The sequence below is a fragment of the Ranitomeya imitator genome, chromosome 4 (assembly GCF_032444005.1).
Source record: "Ranitomeya imitator isolate aRanImi1 chromosome 4, aRanImi1.pri, whole genome shotgun sequence".
Classification (NCBI taxonomy): Eukaryota; Metazoa; Chordata; class Amphibia; order Anura; family Dendrobatidae; genus Ranitomeya; species Ranitomeya imitator.
Window position 1 is genome coordinate 634,658,760 of NC_091285.1, and position 12,768 is coordinate 634,671,527.

General features: G+C 42.0%; 1 protein-coding gene across 2 annotated transcripts in view; it reads left to right on the forward strand.

The window, feature by feature from the left end:
* The first annotated feature begins 7,002 nt into the window (after nucleotides 1–7,002).
* ADGRL1 (adhesion G protein-coupled receptor L1) overlaps nucleotides 7,003–12,768 on the forward strand; it is a 465,551-nt gene continuing 459,785 nt past the window's right edge. Inside the window, exon 1 of one of the 2 annotated variants that reach the window (XM_069766790.1) lies at nucleotides 7,003–8,915. The gene's annotated coding sequence lies outside the window, so the exon portion shown is untranslated. The remainder of the gene's footprint in view (nucleotides 8,916–12,768) is intronic. The other variant, XM_069766789.1, reaches the window with a different exon arrangement.

The following is a 12,768-nucleotide window of genomic DNA, read 5'->3' on the forward strand; positions in this document are numbered from 1 at the left end:
GCTGAAAAATACTTTTTTATTTACTCATTCCACCCAGTGTCTGTGACCAACCTCCGGTACTCAGAGCGATATTCCTCCACTAGGCGGTCTCCTTGCTGAAGTTGGCGTAGAGAGAACTCAGCCAAGGAGATGTGATCGGGGTCATCATACACAAGGCCCAGTGCCTGAAAAATCCCTCTACCGTCTGAAGCGATGGTGAGTCAGACAGAAGAGAAAATGCCCATGCTTGTTGTTCCCCCTGGAGGAGCAAGATAACTATCCCTACACATTGCTCCTCTGTACCTGAGGATACCGGACACAACCTGAACTAAAGTTTACAGACCTCACGGAACACTACAAACTTGTCAAGCCCCCCAGAGAACCTGCCCGGTAATGAGACCTTGGGCACCACAATGGTTTGTCTGGAAGACGAGATCCCCAAACCAGATGTAACAGTGTGCTGGAAAACCACCGTGCGCAAATCCGCCACCTCCAAACTGAGCTGCTGCAATTGCCCTGTCAGAGTTGAGATTGGATCCATCAAGGATCAGAAAAAATGATTGCGGTCAAAGTTAACATCACGACTCGGATGTCCAGTGACCTGGGACCAGGAGCAACTTTCCTTGCCCTATTCTACGGGATACTTCAGATGGTGAAGACGCCGGAGCCTCCACCCTTGCCTTATCTCCTAAGTTACCCCTTCATCTGTCCCCTTCCCCAGGGAAGAGGGGGCGCTAGTGTGCACTGCAATACACCAAGCCCTATGGGATACCTGGGGCTCCTTGGCCCTCTGAGCTGTATCAGCTCCCTGGCTTCACTGAACTATATTCAGGAAATACTCTTGTCTTACCCATGGCTGGCCCCTCCTATGAGTGAGCTTATGCATTAAGGTGCCCAATCTAGTGTCCACCTTGGGGTACTGCACTTACCCTAAACTACGGTACTACTCTTTCCCTATAACAAAGTAATCCACATTGTACAACAGCACACAAAGTGGCATCAACATAGCAGCACACATGAACATAACAGTATTTGTAAAACATCCACATGCTTGAATAAAAACCAGGTCGGTTCATAAGAAGGGGTGAGGCGAGCAACAGTCCTTAGATCCCCTTGCACACTCTCAAACGCACAGGCTCAGTGGTGGAAAAGGGAGCTGACAGATTCCTGTTCCATCATTCTATTCAATGGTATCTGCATCCTGAGGAGGAATTGAAATGGAGGGTGGCTGCAAGGTGCAGAACGCCACTGACTGTCCCGATCTATGGGCCATAGCACAACAGCCAAAGAGAGGCATATGGCCAGAGGACCACACTTTTTCAAGGTCTGATATAGAGAAAGAAAGAAAAATTAATGGATGAATAGATCTAATTGCGATCGATTCCTTTCACTTCTTGATAATATTATTCTTGGGTGACAGTGGAATATTTAGAAAAAAGAAATTTCATGAACTGACTTGTTAACCTGGTGGCTCCTTATTACAGGAGCGTGCTGGTATCAGAGAGCTCTTTAGAGTGACAGTACACAATGTGGACGTCCAAAAGTCCACACACCCAATGTGGCCAAGTACAGCGATATCCTGCATGAAAACCTCTTCCAGAGTGCTCTGGACCTCAGACTTGGCCAAAGGTTCACCTTCCAACAAGACAATGACCGTAAGCACAAAATAAAATAACAAAGGAGTGGCTTCAGAACAACTCTGTGACCATTCTTGACTGGTCCAGCGAGAGACCTGACCTAAACCCAATTGAGCATCTCTGGAGAGACCTGAAAATAGCTGTCCACCAACGTTCACCATCCAACCTTACAGAACTGGAGAGGATCTGCAAGGAAGAATGGCAGAGGATCCCTAAATCCAGGTGTGAAAAACTTGTTGCATCATTCCCAAGAAGACTCATGGCTGTACTAGCTCAAAAGGTGCTTCTACTCAATACTGAGCAAAGGGTCTGAATACTTATGATCATGTGATATTTCATTTTTTCTTTTTTTATTAATTTGGAAAAATTTCTACATTTCTTTTTTTTCAGTCAAGATAGGGTGCAGAGTGTACATTAATGAGAAAAAATGAACTTTTTTGAATTTACAAATTTGGCTTCAATGAAATAAAGTGTGAAAAATGTAAATTGATCTGAATAATTTTCGTACCCACTGTAGATAGATAGATAGATAGATAGATAGATAGATAGATAGATAGATACTATATACAGCAGGTGAAATAAGTATTGAACTTGTCACCAATTAAGTAAATATATTTCCAAAGGTGCTATTTGCATGAAATTCTCACTAGCTGTTAGTAACAACTCATCCAATTCACACAGGCAAGAAATCAAACTATAGATGTCCATAAATTGTTATATATAATAGCGAGAAATGGCACAGGAAAAAGTATTTAACACATGAAGAAAGAGAGGAGCAAATAGCCATGAAAAGCCATGAGACCAGCCAAAATCTATCAGTAATTGAAAAGCCATTCTGCCAATTACTGAAAAATAAATATCAGCTGGTTCAACTGATGGCCTATAAGAAGGTGTCTCGTTACCAAGGTGCCACACAAGAAACATCTCATGATGGGTAATTCCAGTATGCTGCCTCAAGACCTTCACAACCTGGTTGTTCCAAAACATACTGGCGTTGGTTACAGAAGAATTTCTAAACTACTGATGGTTCCAATAAGAACTGTTGGGGCCATAATCCCGAAGAGGACAGAACATAAGTTCACCATAAACTGGACATGACCATATGCTCCACGCAATATTTCAGGCAGTGGAGTGAAAATAATTATCAGAAAAGTTGTACAACAGCTGAGGACCACCTGTGGAGAGCTACAGAAAGACCTAGAATCAGCAGGAACAATTGTTTGAAAGAAAACTATAAGTAATGCACTCAACCTCCATCGCCTGTATGTTCGCGCACACTGCAAGACTCCATTGCTGAACAGAAAGGATATTGATGTACATTAAAAGTTTGCTCAACAACATTTAGACAAGCTTGTGAAATACTGGGAGAATATAGTCTGGTCAGATGAGACCAAAATTGAACTTTTTGGATGCCATATTACACATCATGTTTGGATGCCAAACGGCACTGCATATCAACCCAAAAACACCATACTAACTAGAAAGTTTGGAGGTGGAAACATCATGGTGTAGGGGATATGGCACTGACAAACTTCATATAATTGAAGGCACAATGAATGGATAAATGTGGTTTCTTGCCTGTGTGAATTGGATGGGTTGTTGCCGATGTGACCAGTTGTTGTCTGGTGAGACTTTCAAGTCAATAGCACGTTAAGAAATATATTTCTTAGAAAATTAGTGACAAGTTCAATGCTTATTTCACCCTATGTATGTAGAAAATTGATTGATTGATTGATTGATTGAAAGATAGACTTAAGATAGATAGCTAGATATATATTTGAAATGTATAGCTAAATAATAAACAGATTAATATGAGAGAAAGAAAGAAAAGATGGATGGATAGATTTTATAAAAACAGATAGATTTCATATATGTGACCAGACGTTATAGAAATAGATAGATTTCGGAAGAAGGCACCGCGCCGAAACGCGCGTTGGGGCTCGTGGCAGTGTGGTTTTTCCTCCGGTAATATGATCGGTTAACTTTTACTTATTCACTCCCCTTTTTAGTGACTATTGGCCTCATTATGTATGACTAGGCAACACTTTGCACTTATGCTCTTTGATTATGTATATACCTATGCACCGTAAGGGGCCAATATGTTTAATGTACTGTATTATACAATGCACTTGCACTTTCTGTAGTGAATATGAGGTTATGATGTAATATGTACTATCTACCTGCTGGTTCACACACTGTCTTTGTTTGGTGATCATTGTCATCTTTTGCATTCCCTTTGAAACACTTATGATGTGTTTTTACTGGCTATTTAATAAAGATTTTTGTGATTTTTACTTGGTTCTTGTAGTGCTGTCTCTTTAGGTTTCTATAGATATATATTAGACTAGATGGTGGCCCGATTCTAACGCATCAGGTATTCTAGAATATGTATGTAGTTTATTTATGAAGATTTTAGAATAATACATTGAATACACAGGATGCGGCCAGCCGCAACCAATTAGCGAAGCGTGGTTCAAATCCCGCGCCAATTCGCGGCCGGACTGCACCTGTCGCTGATTGTTCGGGGCTGGCCACGTAGTATATAGCACAGCCACATAGTATATAACAGCCCACATAGTAAATAGCACAGCCACGTAGTATATTGCACAGCCACGTAGTATATTGCACAGCCACGTAGTATATAGCAGAGCCACGTAGTATATAGCACAGCCACGTAGTATATAGCACAGCCCACGGAGTATATAGAACAGTCCACGGAGTATATAGCACAGCCACGTAGTATATAACACAGCCCACGGAGTATATAACACTTCCCACGGAGTGTATAAAAGCTCACATAGCATATAACACAGGCCACGTAATGTATAACACAGGCCACATAGTGTATAACACAGGCCACAGTGTATAGCACAGGCCACGTAGTGTATAGCTCAGCCACGTAGTATATTGCACAGCCACGCAGTATATTGCACAGTCCACGCAGTATATTGCACAGCCCACGTAGTATATTGCACAGCCCACGTAGTATATTGCACAGGCCACGTAGTATATAGCAATGTGGGCATCATATCCCTGTTAAAAAAAAGAATTAAAATAAAAAATAGTTATATACTCACCTTCCGTTGGCACCCGGATCCAGGCGAAGCGTTTACCGATGCTCCTCGCGCGCTCCGGTCTCAAGAGTGCATTGCGGTTTCACGAGATGATGACGTAGCGGTCTTGCAAGATCACTACGTCATCATCTCTTGAGATTGCAATGCATGGAGCGGTCACCGGAGCGTCGCGAGGAGCGGGAAAGGCCTGTTCTGGATCCGAGGGGCCGACGGACGGTGAGTATATAACTATTTTATATGTTTTTAATTATTTTTAACATTAGATCTTTTTACTATTGATGCTGCATAAGCAGCATCAATAGTAAAAAGTTGGTCACACAGGGTTAATAGCAGCGTTAATGGAGTGCGTTACACCGCGGCACAACGCGGTCCGTTAACGCTGCCATTAACCCTGTGTGAGCGCTGACTGGAGGGGAGTATGGCGCGGGCACTGACTGCATGGAGTAAGGAGCGGCCATTTTGCCACCGAACTGTGCCTGTCGCTGATTGGTCGTGGCTGTTTTGCCAAGACTAATCAGCAACTTGGGATTTCCATTACAGACAGACAGAAAGACAGACAGACAGAAAGACGGAAGTGACCCTTAGACAATTATATACTAGACTAGATTGTGGCCCGATTCTAACGCATCAGGTATTCTAGAATATGCATGTTCCCGTACTATATGGACAATGATGATTCCAGAATTCGCGGCAGACTGTGCCCGTCGCTGATTGGTCAAGGCAACCTTTATGACATCATCGTCGCCATGGCAACCATTATGACATCTACGTCGATACTGTGCCCGTCGTTGATTGGTCAAGGCGAATTCGCGGCAGACTGTGCCCGTCGCTGATTGGTCGAGGCAACCTTTATGACATCATCGTCGCCATGCTGTGCCCGTCGCTGATTGGTCGAGGCCTGGTGGCCTCGACCAATCAGAGATGCAGGATTTCCAGGACAGACAGACAGACAGAAAAACCCTTAGACAATTATATACTAGACTAGATTGTGGCCCGATTCTAACGCATCGGGTATTCTAGAATATGCATGTCCCCGTAGTATATGGACAATGATGATTCCAGAATTCGCGGCAGACTGTGCCCGTCGTTGATTGGTTGAGGCAACCTTTATGACATCATCGTCGCCATGGCAACCATTATGACATCTACGTCGATACTGTGCTCGTTGCTGATTGGTCGAGGCCTGCCGGCCTCGACCAATCAGGGATGCGGAATTTCCAGGACAGACAGACGGAAAAACCCTTAGACAATTATATATATAGACTAGATGATGGCCCGATTCTAACGCATCGGGTATTCTAGAATATGCATATCCCCGTAGTATATGGACAATGATGATTCCAGAATTCGCGGCAGACTGTGCCCGTCGCTGATTGGTCGAGGCAACCTTTATGACATCATCGTCGCCAATTATATATGTAGATTGTCTAAGGGTTTTTCTGTCTGTCTGTCTGTCCTGGAAATCCCGCGTCTGTGATTGGTCGAGGCACAGCATGGCGACGATGATGGTTGCCTCGACCAATCAGCGACAGGCACAGTCTGCCGCGAATTCTGGAATCATCATTGTCGGGCCACAATCTAGTTAGATAGATAGATAGATAGATAGATAGATAGATAGATATGAGATAGATAGATAGATAGATATGAGATAGATAGATAGATAACATAGATTGATCAATCGATTGATCGATAGATAGATTATAGATGGATAGATAGATTATAGATACTGTAGATAAAACATAGATGATAGATAATAGATAGATGATAGATAGATAATAGATAGATAGATAGATAGATAGATAGATAGATATGGGATATTTAGATAGATAGATAGATAGATAGATAGATAGATAAATAGGATAGGAGATAGATAATAGATAAAACAAAAATAGATAAATGTATAGATGACTTTTATAAAACAGATTTGAGATACGTAGCAAGATGTTAGATAGATAGATAGATAGAAGGAAGGAAAGAACGAGAGATAGATAGATTTGATAAAAACATAGGTTTGAGATATGTAGCTAGATGTTAGATAGATAGATAGATACCATATAACACATGAGGTGACAGGAATACATGATGGCCTACATGCACACATGTCATCCTTCCATTTCTGGGTACTCCTGTCCCCCTCCATGCTTTCCTGAGCACAGATACCGGTGGAGCCGCTGTGAAAGCTCCAACAAACCACTAATGAGGACAGTATCATGTACTATGGAGTCATAGTGAGAACTGGGAACAGGACAGGGACAGATGTGGTGAGAAATGTACACAGAAATCTCTGTGTAACATGTACAGGGAAGGATGCTGACAGGGGAGGGGACCAAAGATGGAGTGAGACAGAAATGTTTGTACAGAAAGAGGAGGAGAGGTGGATGAAGCAGGCGAAGGATGGAGAGAGAGAGGAGGGAGCCGTGAAGGAGAGAAGAGGGAGGAGATAGGGAGATGGAGGGACACAGAAGGAATGATAGCAAAGACGGGAGAACACAATGGTGGAGGTGAAGCATCATTAAGACACTGAGCCGAGTGTCTGCTCTGAGGGCACAGAATGGCAGACAGGAGAAGAGACAGCTGAGATGAAGAAGAGAGTGCTAGGGTGAAGAGATCTACATCTGATTAAGGGTTAAAAGAAGTGAGGGGGAGGGAAGAAGGGAGGGTGAGAGTAGAGAGGGAGAGAGCAAGGGAGGGAGAGACAGAGGAGGGGCAGGGAGCTGGAGACCGAAACAGCCCCACAATCTCTCATTTATTTTCTTTGTTATTTCTTTACGTGGGATACAAAATTACAAGAAGAGCAGTGGCAGAAATCATCTCCATTCCTGAGACGAAAAGAGACAGATAGAAAGGAAAAGAGAGTCCTCCAGTCAGCGCTCACCAATCTACTAGAGAAGGAATGTGAGAGAGGAGGAGAAGAGACAGGCAGCTAGTGAGAGACAGACAAGGATATCCGACACGGGGACAACACCAAGACGGGCACTGAGAGAGCGATAGACGGGTACATAGCATCCCTACAAGATGGAGAAGACCAGAAGAGACCTCAGATAGCCACCGAGACAGCCGTGAAGAGAGGACAGGACCAATGATGAGATGATAGAGGGCTGCTCACAGTATTAGGAGTAGTGAAGACATACAAGGGGTTCGGCTGCTTTTCCGCCTCATTCTCCCCGTTCACTGGAAATCATGTTTAATATGATGGATGTAAAGATTGCTGCTCTCAGACAATCGGATACAAGTGGCCACTGAGTGACTACCTAGCAGGTGCAGCATTAGGAAAAAAGACAGTTACCCAGCACCCTGGAGAGCGACTGGGCTACCCGGGCATAGGAGGCTCTTGGACAATTGACAGTGACTGGTTACTACACAGGTTAAGAGAACTAGCCCACTGGAGAGAACTAGACGAGAGGGCTAATATCTCTGGACAGGTGGAGTATGCACAAATCCCATGTGGTGTAGTTCGTACACGCATTTGATGACCCCCACCACCACCCCTTTCCAAATACCAGAAATTCTGCAATGGCTAGTCCATCGGAAAGACTTTGAAAACGGCCTGGCCATAGGGATACAATTCGGGCTAGTGTGTAGGAAGATGGTCTTCCATCCTGCGGCTAGCAGGAATTCACAATGAATCGCAGCTCAGAGAAGAATCATCAATCCTAAAAAGCCAGCGGTGGCTACCAGTACGGGAAGCATAAGGACGAGGTATCCCAGTGACCCATGGCAAGGCCCAGCAAATGCAAACATGGCAAATCCAAACCGAGTGTTTACCACGGCAGCTAAGACATGTCCGAGAAGCTAAGAGGGGCCGAAGACGGACTGCTGTTTTGGTGACAAATGTACCAGACCGTCTGGAATTGGCCAGATTTGGTGTATATAAAGCCACTCTATTTTTCAGACTACTGATATAGTGCCACACAGATCCATCCAGCAACAGAACCAGGAGCAGCCATACTGGACAGGGGGCCATATTCCCTTTTTACAAGAGGCTGGCTTATTTACAGTCCTCCAAATACGTGGACAACCGTCCTGTTGACAGAAGGCCAGTATTCTCTTACCATCCTTGGACAGTGGCAATAAGGCGCAAGAGGAGGGGCCTAACGATTAGGCTCCACACCTGTGGGATCATGTCCATGGCAGGTGGTCTTCTTGGGGAAAATCCGTGACCAGGCTTAACCCCAATCCTCCAAAAATATAAACATCTGGAGGGAAAAAAAGACAACATTATAAGGTGAGGAATATTCTATATCTGCAGAGGCATGCGGCGTATACCATCCTGTGTGTTCCTATACATACGTGTGTGTACGGACACATAAACACACACATGTATACATCTACACTGTATATACAGCAGTATGGGGTCAGCTTCTGCAGGGCTCAGTGGGATTCTTTATATCCATCTATTGACTATGTCTGCAAAATAAATGCATGTTGATTTGGTATAATGATCTGTATGCTATATATTAAAATGTTTATAATAGCAAATATATATGGATAGAAGAAGATTTAGGTATAAACTCTATCTATCTATCTATCTATCTATCTATCTATGCATGTATCAAAGCATCTCATATCTATTAATCTATTGGTCTTATAGCTATGTGTTTATTTATCAGTCTCATATCTATCTATCTAACTCATATCTGCCTATCTATATATTGATCTTTCTGTTCATCTATTCTATTACACTATCTATCTATCTATCTATCTATCTATCTATCTATCTATCTATCTATCTATCTATCTATCTATCTATCTATCTATCCATCTATTATCTATCAATCTATGCATGTATCAAAGCATCTCATATCTATTAATTTATCGTTCTTATAGCTATGTGTTTATTTATCAGTCTCATATCTATCTATCTAACTCATATCTGCCTATCTATATATTGATCTTTCTGTTCATTTATTCTATTAGACTATCTATCTATCTATCTATCTATTATCTATCTATCATCTATCTATCTATCATCTATCTATCATCTATCTATCTAACTCATATGTATCTATCTATATATTGATTTATCTGTTCATTTATTCTATTACATCTATTATCTATCTCATATCTATCTATCTCATATCTATCTATTATCTATCTATCTCATATCTATAATTTATCCATTATCTATCTATCTCATATCCATTATCTATCTATCTGTTATCTATCCGTATCATATCTATCTCATATCTATCTATCTATCTATCTATCTATCTATCTATCTATCTATCTTGTATCTATCTATCTATTTATTTGTCTATCTAGTTATACACCTCATATACAGTATATCTATCCATGTATGTATCTATTTATCCGTCTCGTAGCCGTCTCCGCGTCTTGAGCAATATTGTTCTGTAGGCTGCCCATACAGGCCATCTGGCCTCTTATTTCTGGATGTCAATCTGTTTCACTGCAAGGCAACCTATATTATTTCCATGCAGGGATTCACTCTCTACTGAGTGGTCAATTAGAAATGTATTGAAAGGTGGCCTTTCATGAAAGGATGTCTCATACTGGTGGAAGCAGCCTGCTTCATGGCATAATACTCTTATTTGCTTTTGCCCGGCACAATGCGAAGCATGGCCAATCTCATTTATTGAATATACATCCATTTGAAAGCAATCTCATTATTTGCTAGACCACGGTATATTATTATGATCTGCACAGTCTCAGTTCCTCTCTCTTTTTTTTTGGACAGCACTGAGCATCTTATCTGGTTGTTTGGATTTTATTTCATTTTGACGACTTAGACTATTTTCTCAATCGGGAAAGTAGCCCGTTGCTTCCATCTTCAGTTGGTCCTTGGTCTTGGATTATACCTATTGAAAATTTGAACCAAGATTCTTGACATACGTTCTGCTTCTTTTCTCTGCTTTGTTGTGAAGTTTCCAGTTCTGGGGAACCCTGGTAGATAGAAGACCAAGTAATGACCAATATTGGGGTAGAAGGCCCTGGCTCTTAGTATGTGGTCATAAAAAATGATTTATAGACTTTGCATAGAATGTATTCATACGATCAAAGAATCCTCTTCTTGGATGGTGATGACACTAGATGGGATTTTGGTACTTGTGGTAGTCCACTCATTTCAGGTGCTGTCAGCAGAAGACAACACTTTGCAAAGGAGTCTTATTATAAAGAAAGCTGTCTATAATAGACAATCGAAAAATGGCATAATTGGAAGAAGAAATTGTCCCGTCCAAGAAAATGTGACTTATTTTTGACAAACATCTGTTATTTATCAAGAAACCTGTAAGGAGTAGCTTCTCGAAGACTGTGCCAATTGTGGTATTGTAATTGTACGTGACTCATTAAAAACAGTGTCACTAGGTAGTAACCTTAGTCAATTACTCAATGGAAAAGTAACCCAGGGAAAAAAATGTAGTGTCACTCATTAAAAGATAATAGGACCCAGTAGATGGTAGGATGACATAGTCATAAAAGAAGGTAAATCTCACTATTGTAAAATGTAGAGAAGCCAGAATGTAGAATTACTCCTTGGAATGTGAAATCCTTCAATGAAGTAGAACAACCAATGGAACATTAGATTAGTCTATGGTACCAAATCATTTTGGGTGAAATGTAAAGAATTGGCCATAGATGGATAGTGTGAAAAACTTGGGTTCTAATACAAAATCTGTAGCAGGGTCTACTAAAGAGCTCATACCTCTTATAGTGCTCTCATTTAGTTTACAAGGGGTTTGTGGATAGTCTCCACGCTGCTAACAGGATTTAAAACATATATCCCAGTGTGGTTTTCCTGAAGAAGAAGTAGATTTGTACTTCGAAACGCGTCGAAATAAACCAATCATTTTATTACACCGGGATGTATGTTTTAAATCCTGTCAACAGCGCGGAGACTATCCACAAACCCCTTCTAACCGATTGATGTCTGATGGTCACTGGCTGACCCATGGATCTTGTACTATATGATGTTTTTACGGACTAAACAGGTGAGTTTTATCTGAGCGTAAAGCTCCCTATATTTCACGGATAAGACCCTATTTTGCGCTGATCTCTCCTACAGTTTTACTTAGATAGTCGTCTCATTTGGCAGAGGGGTCTTTAGGCGCAAAGCTTGAGTGACGTTAAAACTTCTTCTCACGACTCCCGGGTATACTGCTGCAGGGAGAGCTGCACGCCACAGCAAGGGAGATGAGAGCAGAGCGGCGGGGAATTCACCGGGTTGCAAACAGGACCTGAACCATGTGACAGGGAAGGAGGTGGTCGAGGGCGACGCCAGACGCCGGGGTGCAGAAGAGACAATGTGCACTGGAGAGTAGTAAAACGTACCAAGATCAAACCAGGAGATAACAAAGTAACCAAGGGTGAGGCAGAGGGATAGTCATAAAGGGAGCCAAAGGTCAGAAAACTAGTAGAAAAAACAAGCAGAGTAACGCATGGAGCGCAAGGCAAACAAATGCAAACTGAGCACACACTCAAGGGGTCAGACACACAAACTAAACGAAAGTATAGCTGACAGAAAATCCCAGGCCGGAGTGTGTATAAATGCCCCTCCCAGATTCAAAGAGAGGCCAGCAACATTAATCCTGAGAGAACAGGACATGAACCATGTGCTATTCCATGACACTTCTGTACCACATTTTGGCTATACTGCTGCTTGGATTGTATACCTTCAACAGACTCCAGTTTTATTATAGCAAAAAATTTCCTTTGCACTAACACTGGAGACCAGGATATTGATGTGTGCTATAATGGCTTAATGTACCCTATATAAACTCTTCAGTTGTCTGGGACCACTGAACTCGCTGAATTTTCTTTTGAAGTGCCAATAATAATAATAATCTTTATTTATATAGCGCCAACATATTCTGAAGCGCTTTACAGTTTAATAGTTCACATACAAGTCATAAGTAGCAACTTTAAAAATAATATTATATATTAAAGCAAAATAAGACGACTCTGCTCATGAGAGCTTACAATTAACAATGAGGTGGGGGAGGCAAAGTATAGGGTCGTATTTACAATGGTGGTCGACCAACTTGAGGTAGTGGGGGATAGATAAAGGCCGCATGATCTGCTCACCAGCCAGTATTTGTGGCGGTTTTGGATGCGGTGGAATT